This window comes from Schistocerca americana, chromosome 7, assembly GCF_021461395.2.
Source record: "Schistocerca americana isolate TAMUIC-IGC-003095 chromosome 7, iqSchAmer2.1, whole genome shotgun sequence".
NCBI lineage: Eukaryota > Metazoa > Arthropoda > Insecta > Orthoptera > Acrididae > Schistocerca > Schistocerca americana.
The window spans coordinates 407,859,454-407,875,431 of record NC_060125.1 but is presented as its reverse complement, the minus strand read 5'-3'; the positions used below and the strand labels follow the sequence as shown (position 1 = coordinate 407,875,431).

Genomic DNA, 15,978 nt, shown 5'->3' with positions numbered 1-15,978 from the left:
TCTCGTTCTCTAGGGCAACGCAACGCCACACAAAAGTCTGCGCATACGAGAGGAGTTCACAGAACTTCATTTGACTGTGCTTCCTCATCCACCCTGTCTGGATCTCGCATTTTCAGACTTCCATCTGTTTGACCCAAAAAAGGATGTACTCTGGGGGAAGCAATATGTGGAAGGTGGGCAAATTATTGACCTCCGGTTAAGCTGACGTAAGGCCATCACATTTAACGGAGATTGCGTTGAAAAACAGAGTTTTTCAGCCAGAAGAGTGGGGAATCATATGGTGTACTGAATTCCTGAAAAAAGCCAACCTGCTTTCAGAAAAAAATTTACTACATCACGTACTGAATGCCAGTCGTACTTTCGACAGTGAAATAAGGTTTTGGCTTGGCGGTGAATAACTACACTGTCGGTAAAAAATCGCAGCACCAAAAAAAATTTGGAAATGCATTTGTCTAGGTAACATATTTAAGTGATTAACATTGCAAGATCACAGGTTGAAGTAAGCGCGAGATAGCAATAGCAGATGTGAAATAGCACTCCGTCTTCAGGCCACAAGTGGCCCATCGGGACCGTCCGACCGCCGTATCATCCTCAAATGAGGATGCGGATAGGAGGGGCGTGTGGTCAGCACACCGCTCTCCCGGTTGTTATGATGGTTTTCTTTGACCGTAGCCGCTACTATTCGGTCGAGTTGCTCCTCAATCGGGATCACGAGGCTGAGTGCACCCCGAAAAATGGCAACAGCACATGGCGGCCCGGATGGTCACCCATCAAAATGCCGGCCACACCCGACAGCGCTTAACTTCGGTGATCTGATGGGAACCGGTGTATCCACTGCGGCAAGGCCGTTGCAGATGTGAAAAGCTGGTACATTAATAAGAGGTGTAACCGCCAGAATGTTGAATACAAGCATGCAGACGTGCATTTATTGTTTTGTACAAGAGCCGGCTGTCATTTTGTGGGATGCAGTTCCTTGCCTGTTGGACTTTGTCGATCAATACAGGGTAGGTTAATGCTGTTTGTGGATGACACTGGAGTTGTCCCTTAGGTTCTCAATTGGAGGCTGATCTGTTGATGGAGCAGGAAGTCGGCACTCCGTAGAGCTTGTTGGGTTACAACAGCGGTATGTGAACGAACATTATCCTGTTGGAAATCACCTCTGGAATGCTATTCAAGAATGGCATCTCAGTAGGTCGAATCACCAGGCTGATGAACAAATTAGCAGTCAGGGTGCGTGAGATAACCGTTAGAGAGCTCCTATCGTCATACGAAATAGCGCCCCAGACCGTAACTCCAGATATAGGTCCAGTGTGTCCAGCACGCAGACAGGTTGGTTGCAGAACGGTACTCTAACCGACACACGGACATCACTGGCACCAAGGCAGGACCAGCTTTCATCAGAAAACACAACAGACCTCGACCCTGCCCTCCAATGAAGTTTCGCTAGACACCACTGAAACTGCAAATGGTGGTGATGTGTGGTCTTGGACGCACGCTATGGGCATCTGGCTCGAAGCTGTCCTTGAAGTATCTGGTTCGTAACAGTTCGCTGTGTCACTGTCGTACCTGATACTGACCACACTGCTGCTGCAGATGGAGTACGATGCGTCAAATCCATACACCGAACGGCCGAAGACGACAGTGTTCCCTTTCAGTAGTGCCAGGTGGCCGTCCGAAGCCCGTTCTTCAAAAATGGTTCAAATGGCTCTAAATACTATGAGACTTAACATGTGAGGTGGTCAGTCAACTTGACTTAGAAGTACTTAAACCTAACTAACCTAAGGACATACACACATCCATGCCCGAGGCAGGATTCGAACCTTCGACCGTAGCGGTGGCGCGGTTCCAGACTGTAGCGCCTAGAACCGCTCGGCCACTCCGGCCGGCAGCCTAGAACCGCTCGGCCACAGCGGCTGGCTGCCCGTTCTTCACGCCACTTTACATCTCGTGACCATCGCTGCCAGTAGTGACGTACAGTGGCCACATTCCTGCCAAGTCTTTCTGCAATATCACAGAAGGAACATCCAGGCTCTCTTAGCCCGGTTACACGACCTTGTTCAAATGCAGTGAGGTGTTGATAATGGCATCTTTGTCGCCTTAAATGGCACGTCCAATCTCAAAGGCTATGAACGCTCACAGTCGTTACAGCGTATATTTCAAGTAAATCTGAATTTGCGCTACTAGAGCCACTCTTATGCGACAAGCGCTATATTTGAATAGACATGGCTTTCAGATATAGAAACCCGCCTACCAAGTTTACGTCACACAACTCCTTCTTGGTGTCGATTTTTTTTTCGTCAGTGTTTTTGCTGTTAAGAAAACGTTCCACGTCCAAACTTACTTCTTCGTCAGTCTGAAAATGGCAGTCATAAAATGGCTTCTCCGTCTGAGGGAAAGGAAATGATCCTGAGGGTTCCATGTCAAGAGAATACAGGTGTGACGCAAGTCAAAAGAAGCGGCATCTGTGGCTGGTCCTACGTAGAATGATCTGGGACGTTGTTGTAGATCAAAAGCACCTCTTGAACAGCTTCCCGCGTCAGTTCTTTTTGACCTCACATAAACTTGTCAGAAGATTTCAGTAATATGATTAGAGTTGCGCTCAGCCAAAACTACAGTTCAGTAGTTTTGATACGCTACATAAATAACGTAGTAAATGGTAGCAGTACTGGTAGTATTGGTACAATTGGTAGAAAGAAACAAATGAATGTGTCAAATAGAAAACGTTAACCGACGACTTCTCTTTACTTTTTGTTTGTTTGTTTGTTTTCTTGTTTTGCCCACACTTAGGACAACACATCATTCAGTGTTAGTCCATTGTGTATTTATATCCCTCCAAAATAAAAATTGCATTTTACAAGTAATAAAAATTAGTTGATAGCTTAACTTCGGCGTTTTTATGTAACCTAGCCAAGTAATATATTGTTGTTGTTATTTCGTAGTGAATATAACGTTCTTCATCGTGACGAAAGGTAAATGTTTTCGGTTGTTATTGATAAATGCGAAAGGGGTTTATGAATAACATAAATATTTTTATACAAGTTCGGCGAAGTATTGAAGTGATGATCGATACATTTTTGTTTTGCGTTTTTTTTTTCTATTTTACCTTCTCGTTGTAGCCTAGTAACAGCGTCAAGAAAAGGCCCTTTGCTTGCAACAAATGAGGGAGAAGATTTCATTTTTTTACCTTGCGTGTATAGGTGACAGTACGTTGAATTCCAAGTTTTCGACCTCCAAAACGCTCGGGACAACATTTTGTGGAAAAAAAAAAAAAAAAAAAAAAAAAAAGAGCAAGAATTACATTTTGCGCCGGGTGACCTATTCAAATTTCATTTATTAGCTAAAAAACCGACTCCATTGCCTATAACTCAAAAACGGCTACTTCAAATGAAAACTTATTGACCACGGAGTTTCATGTTACAAAGGCCCTAGTTTTACAGTTTTAGGCACTATTAAGCGTTCATAAAATTGGAAGTCAAAATAATTCCATTTTGTTGATTTTTGTAAGTCAAAATGAACTCTACATAAATGAAAAAAGTGTGTTGCTTCATCATATGCAGCAGTAAGGTCACGGTCATTTCTGTCCTCAGTACTGATTGGGCTCAGTACATTCATGTACAAAATACTCGGATCAAGAATTATTGTCAACGCTCTCAGGGCATTTGGATTCGTACATCCGAAATAGAAGTCTCCCTGTTTGAGACGTCCTCGACTGCACGACCTGAGCATCGTGACGCAACCAGTGAGGGATTCATCCAGTTCATCTCTGATAACGCCGATTTTAACATCTGCGCGATTGTCGGGTCGAATACTGCCCTTGCCATGTGAGGAATCATGGTAGTCTCTCTCTGCACAGCTGTGGAGTCTGACAAGAACATTGATTGAGAAAGAAGGCGTTCAGTTTCTAAATTTTTGTCTACCCAACTGATGCTTCGCAAAAGGGAAAAAAATCTTCTGGAAGATATCGTCAAAGACACCAGGCTCTCCATCAGATATCATTTTCGGTGTAGATTCAAATGCTGCAGTCGCACAATATAAGTTTCTCGCAAATAAGAGCAACAAGAACCACTTGATTTTTATGCTCACGAGGAAGTTTGAAGATCTAGGCATTCATGTGATATAGGCAGAAGAAGATGCCGATCCGTTAACTGTGGAAACAGCAATTTCCCAAGTTGCTGACTCTGACAGTGTGGCAATCGTATGCGAGGACATTGGCGTGCTTGTTCTCCTAAGGCGTCGAGAAAACAACTACAACAACCTTTACTTCCATAAACCGGGAAGAGGGAAATCAGCAGGAGTGGGGTACTCCAGTAATTCTTTCAATTTACACACTGGGTTTGCCCTTTTCAGTCATACCTTCACTGGCAACCTTTTTTATTTTTGTTTTAGGCTAAGGAAAACGAAAATTACCAAACCTTACGGAGCAACAGCACACCTCAAAGTGCAAGCTGCTGAATTTGTTTAATCCTCAGTCTCTCGAGACTTAAGAGTACAAGAAGGAAAATAGGTGATATTAGCGGCGTATGGGAATTCCAACTGCGCGACTTTGGACGAGCTCCGGTACGAGCTTTTTGTAAAGTCTGACCCGAGAAAATATTTCAATCGTGAGAGGCTGCCGCCAACATCGGACGCAGCAAGGTGGTATCATTGCGATCCTAACGTCAAGTGCATTCTTGGCTGGGGAAGAAGACTGATTCATGCCAGTGGGACTGGATGAAAACTTATGAAGCTTTTTTCCCGTGACGATGACGAAAGATGCGGCACCACGTACGCTACTGAGGATGGTTTCCTGTGCATGCAAAAAAATGGCTCTGAGCACTATGGGACTTAACTTCTGAGGTCATCAGTCCCCTAGAACTTAGAACTACTTAAACGTAACTAACCTAAGGACATCACACACATCCATGCCCGAGGCAGGATTCGAACCTGCAACCTTAGCGGTCAGGCGGTTCCAGACTGTAGCGCCTAGAACCGCTCGGCCACCCTGGCCGGCCCTGTACATGCAAAACGGGATGCACAGCAGTATGCAGACGTCGCAGATCTGGACTGGACTGCTGTTCGACGTGCTTATCATACGAGAACGTCTCAGAAACTGAGCTTGATAAGGATGGGGAAGAGAAATAAGTTGTCCCAGGATGAGAAAGTTGGTGAAGCTGCCACAGTGGATCCTGAAGATTGGACGCTGGACTGGACCTGCTGCAGTCTCCCAAACCACCGCGATGGAATTAAAAGTTGATAAAATGTTAATCTATGATATTTAAATAGTTTGTTTAATGTTATCATGCCCTTTTATTTGTTCATTTGTACGAATTCTTGTATTACTTAATACGTAAATCCATATTGGCCATTACTATGTACTTGGGTTTCATATTAGCAACCCACTCTTACCAATTAAGACATGGATAAAAACAAATAAAATTACAAATGAATGAAGAAAATTAAAAAGATACACATAGAGAATACAAATGTGCTTATTAGAGAGCCGTCTTCTTATTGCATATTTCGTATCATTGAATAACTATGACTTAAAAGAAAAACAACAAAACGGAATTACTTTGACTTTCAAGTGTAGGAACGCTTAATAGTGTCTAAAACTGAAAAACTAGATGCTTTTGTAACATGAGATTTTATTTTATAACTTCGCATTTTACATTTGGAGCACCCGTTTTTGAGCTACAGGCGTTGGAGCCGACTTTTTACCTAAGATGGTAAAAATGAATGAACTTTGACAACTGATTGCGGCCAAACGACTGTACCGATTTTGACATTTGAATAGATCATTCGACGCAAAATTTAATGCTCTTTTTCCGAATAATAGGCGAAAACCTGAAAAAAGTGCCAAAATTTGTTGTTTTCTTTTGCCACAAAAAGTTGTCCCAAGGGTATGATAAATCTGTATCGTTTACTTTAATTTTATTCTTTAATTTTACTACAACGTTCCTCTGTTTCACGTTACGAATCAACAATTTTCGAATGAAACATGAATTTAACATTGACAATCTCGGTTTTGCCCTAAATACTGTTTGTTATTAAGTAACAGACGGCAGGATAACTATGTAGAACAAAAATGTTTCATAGGTTACCCGGCCCTTTATATATACTTACTCATTTTCCAGACAGTTCATCGCTTTTAGCTTTTAGCTTTTAGCGGAATCTATTAAGACACTGATCGCTTACGTAAAAAAAGTGATCGTTATGAGGTAACGCCGATAGCAATGCAACGCTCCCAGCATGTAGGTAATGAGGGCATGACCTTAACTTATCAAAAAACTATACTCCGTCCGAACAGGCCTTCGAAGGCCCAACGGTACCGTCCGGCCGCCGTGTCATCCTCAGTCCACAGGCGTCACTGGATGCGGATACGGAGGGGTATGTGGTCAGCACACCGCTATCCCTGCCGTATGTCAGTTTACGAGACCCGAGCCGCTACTTTTCAATCAAGTAGTCCTCAGTTTGCCTCACAAGGGCTGAGTGCAACCCGTTCTCACAAGGGCTGAGTGCAACCCGTTTGCCAGCAGCGCTCGGCATAAAGGATGGTCACCCATACAAGTGCTAGCCCAGCCCGACAGCGCTTAACTTCGGTGATCTGACGGGAACCGTTGTTACCCTTGCGGCAAGGCCGTTGGCTTACCTTACCAAATCCACAAGGAAAACTACCATTTCTACGCTTACTTGTGGTAGTCTACGATAGCCTATGGTAGTTTTTCAACGCCAAGTATGATCATGTGACAGTTTGACCCTTACGAGCTTATCTCTCCCCCACAGGGTTGGGTCTTCGCCTTTTTCCGCAGTAGTGGTTCCATATGTTTTGAGTGTTAGTTTTGCTCGCTTGCAATCATAGTGATATACAAATTACTCGTCCATGGAGATTAGACAGCTAAAGACGTCTTCTGTATTGACCTGACGCAACAGCAACAATTCTGACGTCTCAGAAGAAGAGAAGGGGCTTCTTCGCAAGGATCCAACCTTTAAATCTTAAATGATTATTGTACTCCAAGTCAAAAATTCGCGGCGTACAATGAAGTGACAAAACTCGTGGGATACCGCCTAATATTACGTAGTGCTGCAACTCAGCTAGGTAGACGGAACAAGTCGTTGCAATTCCCATGCAAAAATAGGCAGCTATGCTGCCTCTATAGCCGTCCATAATTGCGAAACTGTTGCCGGGCCAGAATACTTGTACGAACAAAGGCCTCAATTTTGCCCCAAAAATTTTGGATTGGACTCCGTTTGGGTGATCTGGGTGGCGAAATCATTCGCTCGAATTGTCCAGAATGTTCTTCAAAACAATCGTGTACAACTGTTCCCCAGTGACATGGTTCATTGCCGTCTGTAAAAATTTCATCGTTGTTTGGCAATATGACATCTATGAATGGCTGAAAATGGTCTCCAAGCAGTCAGAGATCGGTTCAGTTGTACCAGAGCATCCTGCTCATTCCATGTAAACACAACCCATATTATTATGGAGCAACTACCAGCTTGCACAGTGCCTTGTTGACAACTTGGGTCCATGGCTTTGCGGCGTCTGTGTCCCATTCGAACACAACCATCAGCTTTTACCAACTGAAATCGGGACTGATCTGACCATGACACGATTTTCCTGTCGTCTGCGATAGCACCGATATTATCACGAACCCACGAGAGGTGCTGCAGACGATGTCGTGCTGTTAACAAAGGCACTCGCGTCGGCCGTCATCTGCCATATTCAATTAACACCAAATTTCGTCGCACTACCTCAGCGGATATGTTCGTCGTACGTGCCACATTGGTTTCTGGAATTATTTCACGCAGTGTTGCTTGTCTGTTAGCACTGACATCTATACGCAAACGCCCATGCTCTCGTCGTTTAAGTGAAGGCCGTCGGCAACTGCGTTGTACTTGATGAGAGCTAAAGCCTGACGCTGTGGATCTCGGAATATTGAATCCCCTAAAGATTTCCGAAATTTAATGCCCCAAGTGTCTAGCTGCGACTACCATTCTGCGTTCAGTGTCGGCTACACGGGTAGCAGGGGTTGTGTGGCGTGGGCTGGGCGGTTTTTAGGTTAGATGGCCTTGGGCAAGTACAGAAAGGGCAACAGCCTCAACGGGTGCGGGGCAAAGTCAGGATATGCGGGGACCAAGCAGCAATCGGTATTGTAATTGTCAACTGTCGAAGCTGCGTTGGTAAAGTACCGGAACTTCAAGCGCTGATAGAAAGCACCGAAGCTGAAATCGTTATAGGTACAGAAAGCTGGCTTAAGCCAGAGATAAATTCTGCCGAAATTTTTACAAAGGTACAGACGGTGTTTAGAAAGGATAGATTGCATGCAACCGGTGGTGGAGTGTTCGTCGCTGTTAGTAGTAGTTTATCCTGTAGTGAAGTAGAAGTGGATAGTTCCTGTGAATTATTATGGGTGGAGGTTACACTAAACAACCGAACTAGGTTAATAATTGGCTCCTTTTACCGACCTCCCGACTCAGCAGCATTAGTGGCAGAACAACTGAGAGAAAATTTGGAATACATTTCACATAAATTTTCTCAGCATGTTATAGTCTTAGGTGGAGATTTCAATTTACCAGATATAGACTGGGACACTCAGATGTTTAGGACGGGTAGTAGGGACAGAGTATCGACTGACATTATACTGAGTACACTATCCGAAAATTACCTTGAGCAATTAAACAGAGAACCGACTCGTGGAGATAACATCTTGGACCTACTGATAACAAACAGACCCGAACTTTTCGACTCTGTATGTACAGAACAGGGAATCAGTGATCATAAGGCCGTTGCAGCATCCCTGAATATGGAAGTTAATAGGAATATAAAAAAAGGGAGGAAAGTTTATCTGTTTAGCAAGAGTAATAGAAGGCAGATTTCAGACTACCTAACAGATCAAAACGAAAATTTCTGTTCCGACACTGACAATGTTGAGTGTTTATGGAAAAAGTTCAAGGCAATCGTAAAATTCGTTTTAGACAGGTACGTGCCGAGTAAAACTATGAGGGACGGGAAAAACCCACCGTGGTACAACAACAAAGTTAGGAAACTACTGCGAAAGCAAAGAGAGCTCCACTCCAAGTTTAAACGCAGCCAAAACCTCTCAGACAAACAGAAGCTAAACGATGTCAAAGTTAGCGCAAGGAGGGCTATTCGTGAAGCGTTCATTGAATTCGAAAGTGAAATTCTATGTACCAACTTGACAGAAAATCCTAGGAAGTTCTGGTCTTACGCTAAATCAGGAAGTGGCTCGAAACAGCATATCCAGACACTACGGTATGATGATGGCATTGAAACAGAGGATGACACGCGTAAAGCTGAAATACTAAACACCTTTTTCCAAAGCTGTTTCACAGAGGAAGACCGCACTGCAGTTCCTTCTCTAAATCCTCGCACAAACGAAAAAATGGCTGACATCGAAATAAGTGTCCAAGGAATAGAAAAGCAACTGGAATCACTCAATAGAGGAAAGTCCACTGGACCTGACGGGATACCAATTCGATTCTACACAGAGTACGCGAAAGAACTTGCCCCCTTTCTAACAGCCGTGTACCGCAAGTCTCTAGAGGAACGGAGGGTTCCAAATGATTGGAAAAGAGCACAGATAGTCCCAGTCTTCAAGAAGGGTCGTCGAGCAGATGCGCAAACCTATAGACCTATATCTCTTACGTCGATCTCTTGTAGAATTTTTGAACATGTTTTTTGCTCGCGTATCATGTCATTTCTGGAAACCCAGAATCTACTATGTAGGAATCAACATGGATTCCGGAAACAGCGATCGTGTGAGACCCAACTCGCCTTATTTGTTCATGAGACCCAGAAAATATTAGATACAGGCTCCCAGGTAGATGCTATTTCTCTTGACTTCCGGAAGGCGTTCGATACAGTTCCGCACTGTCGCCTGATAAACAAAGTAAGAGCCTACGGAATATCAGACCAGCTGTGTGGCTGGATTGAAGAGTTTTTAGCAAACAGAACACAGCATGTTGTCATCAATGCAGAGACGTCTACAGACGTTAAAGTAACCTCTGGCGTGCCACAGGGGAGTGTTATGGGACCATTGCTTTTCACAATATATATAAATGACTTAGTAGATAGTGTCGGAAGTTCCATGCGGCTTCTCGCGGATGATGCTGTAGTATACAGAGAAGTTGCAGCATTAGAAAATTGTAGCGAAATGCAGGAAGATCTGCAGCGGATAGGCACTTGGTGCAGGGAGTGGCAACTGACCCTTAACATAGACAAATGTAATATATTGCGAATACATAGAAAGAAGGATCCTTTATTGTATGATTATATGATAGCGGAACAAACACTGGTAGCAGTTAATTCTGTAAAATATCTGGGAGTATGCGTGCGGAACGATTTGAAGTGAAATGATCATATAAAATTAATTATTGGTAAGGCGGGTACCAGGTTGAGATTCATTGGGAGAGTGCTTAGAAAATGTAGTCCATCAACAAAGGAGGTGGCTTACAAAACACTCGTTCGACCTATACTTGAGTATTGCTCATCAGTGTGGGATCCGTACCAGATCGGTCTGACGGAGGAGTTAGAGAAGATCCAAAGAAGAGCGGCGCGTTTCGTCACAGGGTTATTTGGTAACCATGATAGCGTTACGGAGATGTTTAATAAACTCAAGTGGCAGACTCTGCAAGAGAGGCGCTCTGCATCGCGGTGTAGCTTGCTCGCCAGGTTTCAAGAGGGTGCGTTTCTGGATGAGGTATCGAATATATTGCTTCCCCCTACTTATACCTCCAGAAGAGATCACGAATGTAAAATTAGAGAGATTAGAGCGCGCACGGAGGCTTTCAGACAGTCGTTCTTCCCGCGAACCATACGCGACACACCGTTGGGTGGCTTGCGGAGTATCAATGTAGATGTAGATGTAATTCCCGTCGTGCGGCTGCAATCATGTCTGAAACCGTTTCACGTGAATCACCTGAGTGTAAATGACAGCTCCGCAAATGCACTGCCCTTTTACACCTTGTGTACGCGATTCTACCGCCATGTGTAGACGTGCATAAAGCTATCGCATGACTTTTTCACCTCAGAGTACTATATGAATAATTAGAATGCGAAATGAGCATGGGTGTTATACTGCACATCTCTGCTGTGTCGACGTATTGTTGTTGTGGTCTTCAGTCCTGAGACTGGTTTGATGCAGCTCTCCATGCTACTCTATCCTGTGCAAGCTTCTTCGTCTCCCAGTACCTGGTGCAACCTACATCCTTCTGAATCTGCTTAGTGTATTCATCTCTTGGTCTCCCTCTATGATTTTTACCCTCCACGCTGCCCTCCAATACTAAATTGGTGATCCCTCGATGTCTCAGAACATGTCCTACCAACCGATCCCTTCTCCTAGTCAAGTGGTGCCACAAGCTCCTCTTCTCCCCAGTTCTATTCAATACCTCCTCATTAGTTATGTGATCTACCCATCTAATCTTCAGCATTCTTCTGTAGCACCACATTTAGAAAGCTTCTATTCTCTTCGTGTCCAAACTATTTATCGTCCATGTTTCACTTCCATACATGGCTACACTCCATACAAATACTTTCAGAAACGACTTCCTGACACTTAAATCTATACTCGATGTTAACAAATTTCTCTTCTTCTGGAACGCTTTCCTTGCCATTGCCAGTCTACATTTTATATCCTCTCTACTTCGACCATCAGCAGTTATTTTGCTCCCCAAATAGCAAAACTCCTTTACTACTTCAAGTGTCTCATTTCCTAATCTAATTCCCTCAGCATCACCCGACTTAATTCGACTACATTCCATTACCCTCGTTTTGCTTTTGTTGATGTTCATCTTATACCCTCCTTTCAAGACACTGTCCATTGCGTTCAACTGCTCTTCCAAGTCCTTTGCTGTCTCTGACAGAATTACAATGTCATCGGCGAACCTCAAAGTTTTTATTTCTTCTCCATGGATTTTTATTCCTACTCCGAATTTTTCTTTTCTTTCCTTTACCGCTTGCTCAATATACAGATTGAATAGCATCGGGGAGAGGCTACAACCCTGTCTCACTCCCTTCCCAACCACTGCTTCCCTTTCATGCCCCTCGACTCTTATAACTGCCATCTGGTTTCTGTACAAATTGTAAATAACCTTTCGCTCCCTGCATTTTACCCCTGCCACTTTCAGAATTTGAAAGAGAGTATTCCAGTCAACATTGTCAAAAGCTTTCTCTAAGTCTACAAATGCTAGAAACGTAGGTCTGCCTTTCCTTAATCTATGTTCTAAGACACGTCGTAGGGTCAGTATTGCCTAACGTGTTCCAATATTTCTACGGAATCCAAACTGATCTTCCCCGAGGTCGGCTTCTACCAGTTTTTCCATTCGTCTGTAAAGAATTCGTGTTAGTATTTTGCAGCTGTGACTTATTAAACTGATAGTCAGGTAATTTTCACATCTGTCAACACCCGCTTTCTTTGGGATTGCAATTAACCTCTCCATATTTCGAAGCTCACCCTTCAGAATTGGCAGATCAAAATCACCTAGTGCTCAGATGTTCCCGGTACGCCAGTCAGCAGTCCAGCCTTCACAATGCAATCGTCCAAGTGAGAATTCACCTACCCACAAGTGTCATGGAACATTGCCCGACAACCGACAAGCTGTCCACATTGCAAGACACTTTCAAGATAAGGGCGTCTATATTGCTAAACGGCTGTTCATTGTTCATGATTCATGGTTATGATTCACTGTCTTATTGTTACTGTTTTACTGTCGCTGTCTTACTAGCTAAAGGCTTACGGGGGCAACAAACGTTTGATTTTCAATTTTTCTTATAGTTATTAACGGAATGTAGATATGTGATGCGGTGAGGCTTTACAGCTGTCAAATAATTTGAAACTTCGTTGTAGATGTCCTCAGCTGTTTATTTTTATGCTCAATGGTACCGGTTTAGACCAGTAGATTATTATCAAGCCGAAGCAAAGCGTAACCAGTCACCCCTTCCCTTGGGGCGTTGATTCCCACACATTTCACGGTCAAAAGCGGTCATTCGCAGTGCGATGAAAAACAGGACGACATTCTTGACAACTTTCAACACCTCCCGGACGATACAACCTTTATATAAGGACAGTGGGGCTGCAACCTCTTTTAATGTAATCTGACCCCTTTGGAGTGTTGAGAGACTCCAATTTTTGCTCTGGTGTACAGGGTGGAACCACTACGGGCGGTTCAGAAGTATTCGACGAAATTGGAACGTGATCCAAAGCAAGAAAGGGTGTTTACGCCCTCTTGCGTTATGATCACGTGGGAGTGCGATATTGACACGTGCATGAATAAAAGCACCCTTTGAGCCAGCCATACACCTTCGTTGGGCACTTTAAAAATATTCCTGTATGGAGACGTCCATTCACTGATTCCTACGAGACGGCATGGCATGCATTCCTTTCGACATCCCTTAGATTTCTCACGCGGGCACCAGGCGCTAAGTAAGCGACTTAATGCCACTCAGCTGAGGTGTGTCGTAATGGTTGCCTGTCACATCGGCGCCTAGGAATCAATGAATGACTGTCGCGGTACAGGTACATTTTTAAAGAGACCGAAGAGGTGCGCGGGTTGCATCGAAGGGGTTGCCAAACTGAGGGTCGTACAGTAACCCTCTGCTGTTCTATTCATGCACGTTTCAATGTTACATCCCGCACGATCACGCCAAAGTAGGGCGCAAAACATGAGGGCAGACAAACATAAACACTCTTTCCTGTTTCAGATCAAATTGCTTCGAAAGTCCTCTAATGATGCCACCCTGTAAACCAGATGAAAAACTGCGGTCGTGGTATGCTCCTAAGAGGTCACATTACGTTCAGGGGGTGTCGCAGCCCCACCATGTCAGCAGGGTCAAAGACCGTAAAGAACGTCGTTTGTTGCTCATCGCACTTGCGAACTGTCATTTTCGACTGCGAAATGTTTGAGAATCAACACCACAAGGGAAGAAGGGTGTCGACACATTCGTTTCTGAAGCGTCCACAAGCCCAAGGGTTCAAATGGTTCAAAAGGCTCTAAGCTCTATGAAACTTAACATCTGAGGTCATCAGTCCCCTAGACTTAGAACTCCTTAAACTTAACTAACCTAAGGACCTCACACACATCCATGCCCGAGGCAGGATTCGAACCTGCGATCGTAGCAGCAGCGCGGTTCCGGACTGAAGCACCTAGAACCGTTCGGCCACAGCGGCCGAAACCCAAGAGAAACGTTGCAGAGCGCCACGCTTTTGCACTTTTACACAGGAAGGTTGTAGGCACCTCTGAGCCAAATGTCAAACTTCTGCGTCGCAATATGAGATAGTTAAGACGTTTCGAAAAAGTGGCCTTTTTAATTGTGTTGCACAATGAATTTAGGAAGACTTAATAAATTTAAATTTACAGGTTCTTATGTTAAAACTTCAAATTTATTCTAAACGCAAAAGATATAAATAACTATGCATAACATAATGAATTTTAGAGCTTATAATTTTATAGGAACATTTTGATTTATAAAATGAAATTACCGATACTTGTCGTATCGAAGAATTCAGATACGTTTCAGACTTGATACATTACACACTTCACAAAGAAACTTTGGATTGTCTGCAAGGATCCCTTCCACGCATGTCTGAAGTACGATAACGGGATCCCGTCTCGCTCCGAGCAAAAGACGCTACGCAAGATTTGAAACATTATATTTTAATGAGGTAAAGGAACAAATTTCCTTTGGTCTTGAATGAATTACAGTGAACCGTTTAAAAGTCGTTAAAGTTGTTTATCGAACGGAGAAATCGTATAATTTCCACCTTCTCTGTGGTTCTGATCTACTGAGAAACCGTGTGACTCAGTTTTTTATCGAAATCTGTACTAAAAGCAGTTGGGAAACGAGGCATCGGTTCGACCTGGGTTAGCATACTGAAAAGTACACACTCATGAGCCAAAATATTATGAATACAGCCAACCGAGAGACTGAATGTCGCCTGGTGGCGTTGTGAGCTGCAAGGAAAGGATACAAATAGAAAAGAATGAGAAATGATTCTATTGGCGATACAGGCCGCAAATGTGGAATTCCCATGCCATAGACGACTTTGCTTAACAGCAGATTGCTACGGCCCTGAGCCTGAGTACGAGAATTTCGGAAACGGCGAAGCTAGTCGTCTGTTCACGTGCTACTGTCGTGAGTATCTACTGAAAGTGGTAGAGGGACAGTGAAAAGATGAATGAGTGACAAGGTGTTGGTCGCCCATGACTCATCACAGACGTAGAGGTCGTAGGATTCTCTGCTCTGTGAAGCACGGTAGGTGGTGATCTGTGAAGGATGACAGAGTACAGTACTGTTGCAGGCGTAAGTGATTAGGAGCACACTGTTCAGTGCAAATTGTTGAATGTGAGCCTCTGCAATAGACGATCCAAACGAGTTCACATGCTGGCCTAATGACGTCGTTAGTTACTCTGTAGAGGACACGAGGTAACCGAGACTGTACCGTGGATCAGTGCAAACAAGTCGCCTGGGCGGGTGAATCATGTTTCTTGTTAAACCAGCTCGAGTCCGGATAGCTGGTCATTCAGGTGTACAGTTGCTCGAAACATGCACCGCGCCAAGCACACAGGCGGATGAGGGCAGTACTACACTGTGCGTTACATTCACCTCGGCTTCGATGGGACGCCTGGTAGTAGTCGAGCGAACAGCTGCCTACTACGTGAACATCACTGCTGACAAGCTTCATTCCTACAGGCTTGATACCATCTCCGACAGCGAGGCATCTTCCTAAGAATAACTGTCCGTGTCACAAGACCACAAACGTGTTACGGTGGTTTTAGGAGCATGATACAGAACTCAAGTTGACGTGTTGTAACTTTTCTGAATAAAAGTATATATAGTGAGTTGAATATTGCAACCTACATTGAAGTGCCAAAGAAACTGGTGTAGGGATGCGTATTCACGGATATGTAAACAGGCAGAATACGACGCTGCGGTCGGCAGCGCCTGTATAAGACGTCTGACGCAGATGTTAGATCGGTTAT

At 44.0% G+C, this 15,978-nt stretch overlaps 1 pseudogene; it reads right to left on the bottom strand.

The window, feature by feature from the left end:
* Positions 1–735: 735 nt before the first annotated feature.
* LOC124623253 lies at positions 736–853 on the bottom strand (annotated as a pseudogene).
* Between the last annotated feature and the right edge of the window lie 15,125 nt (positions 854–15,978).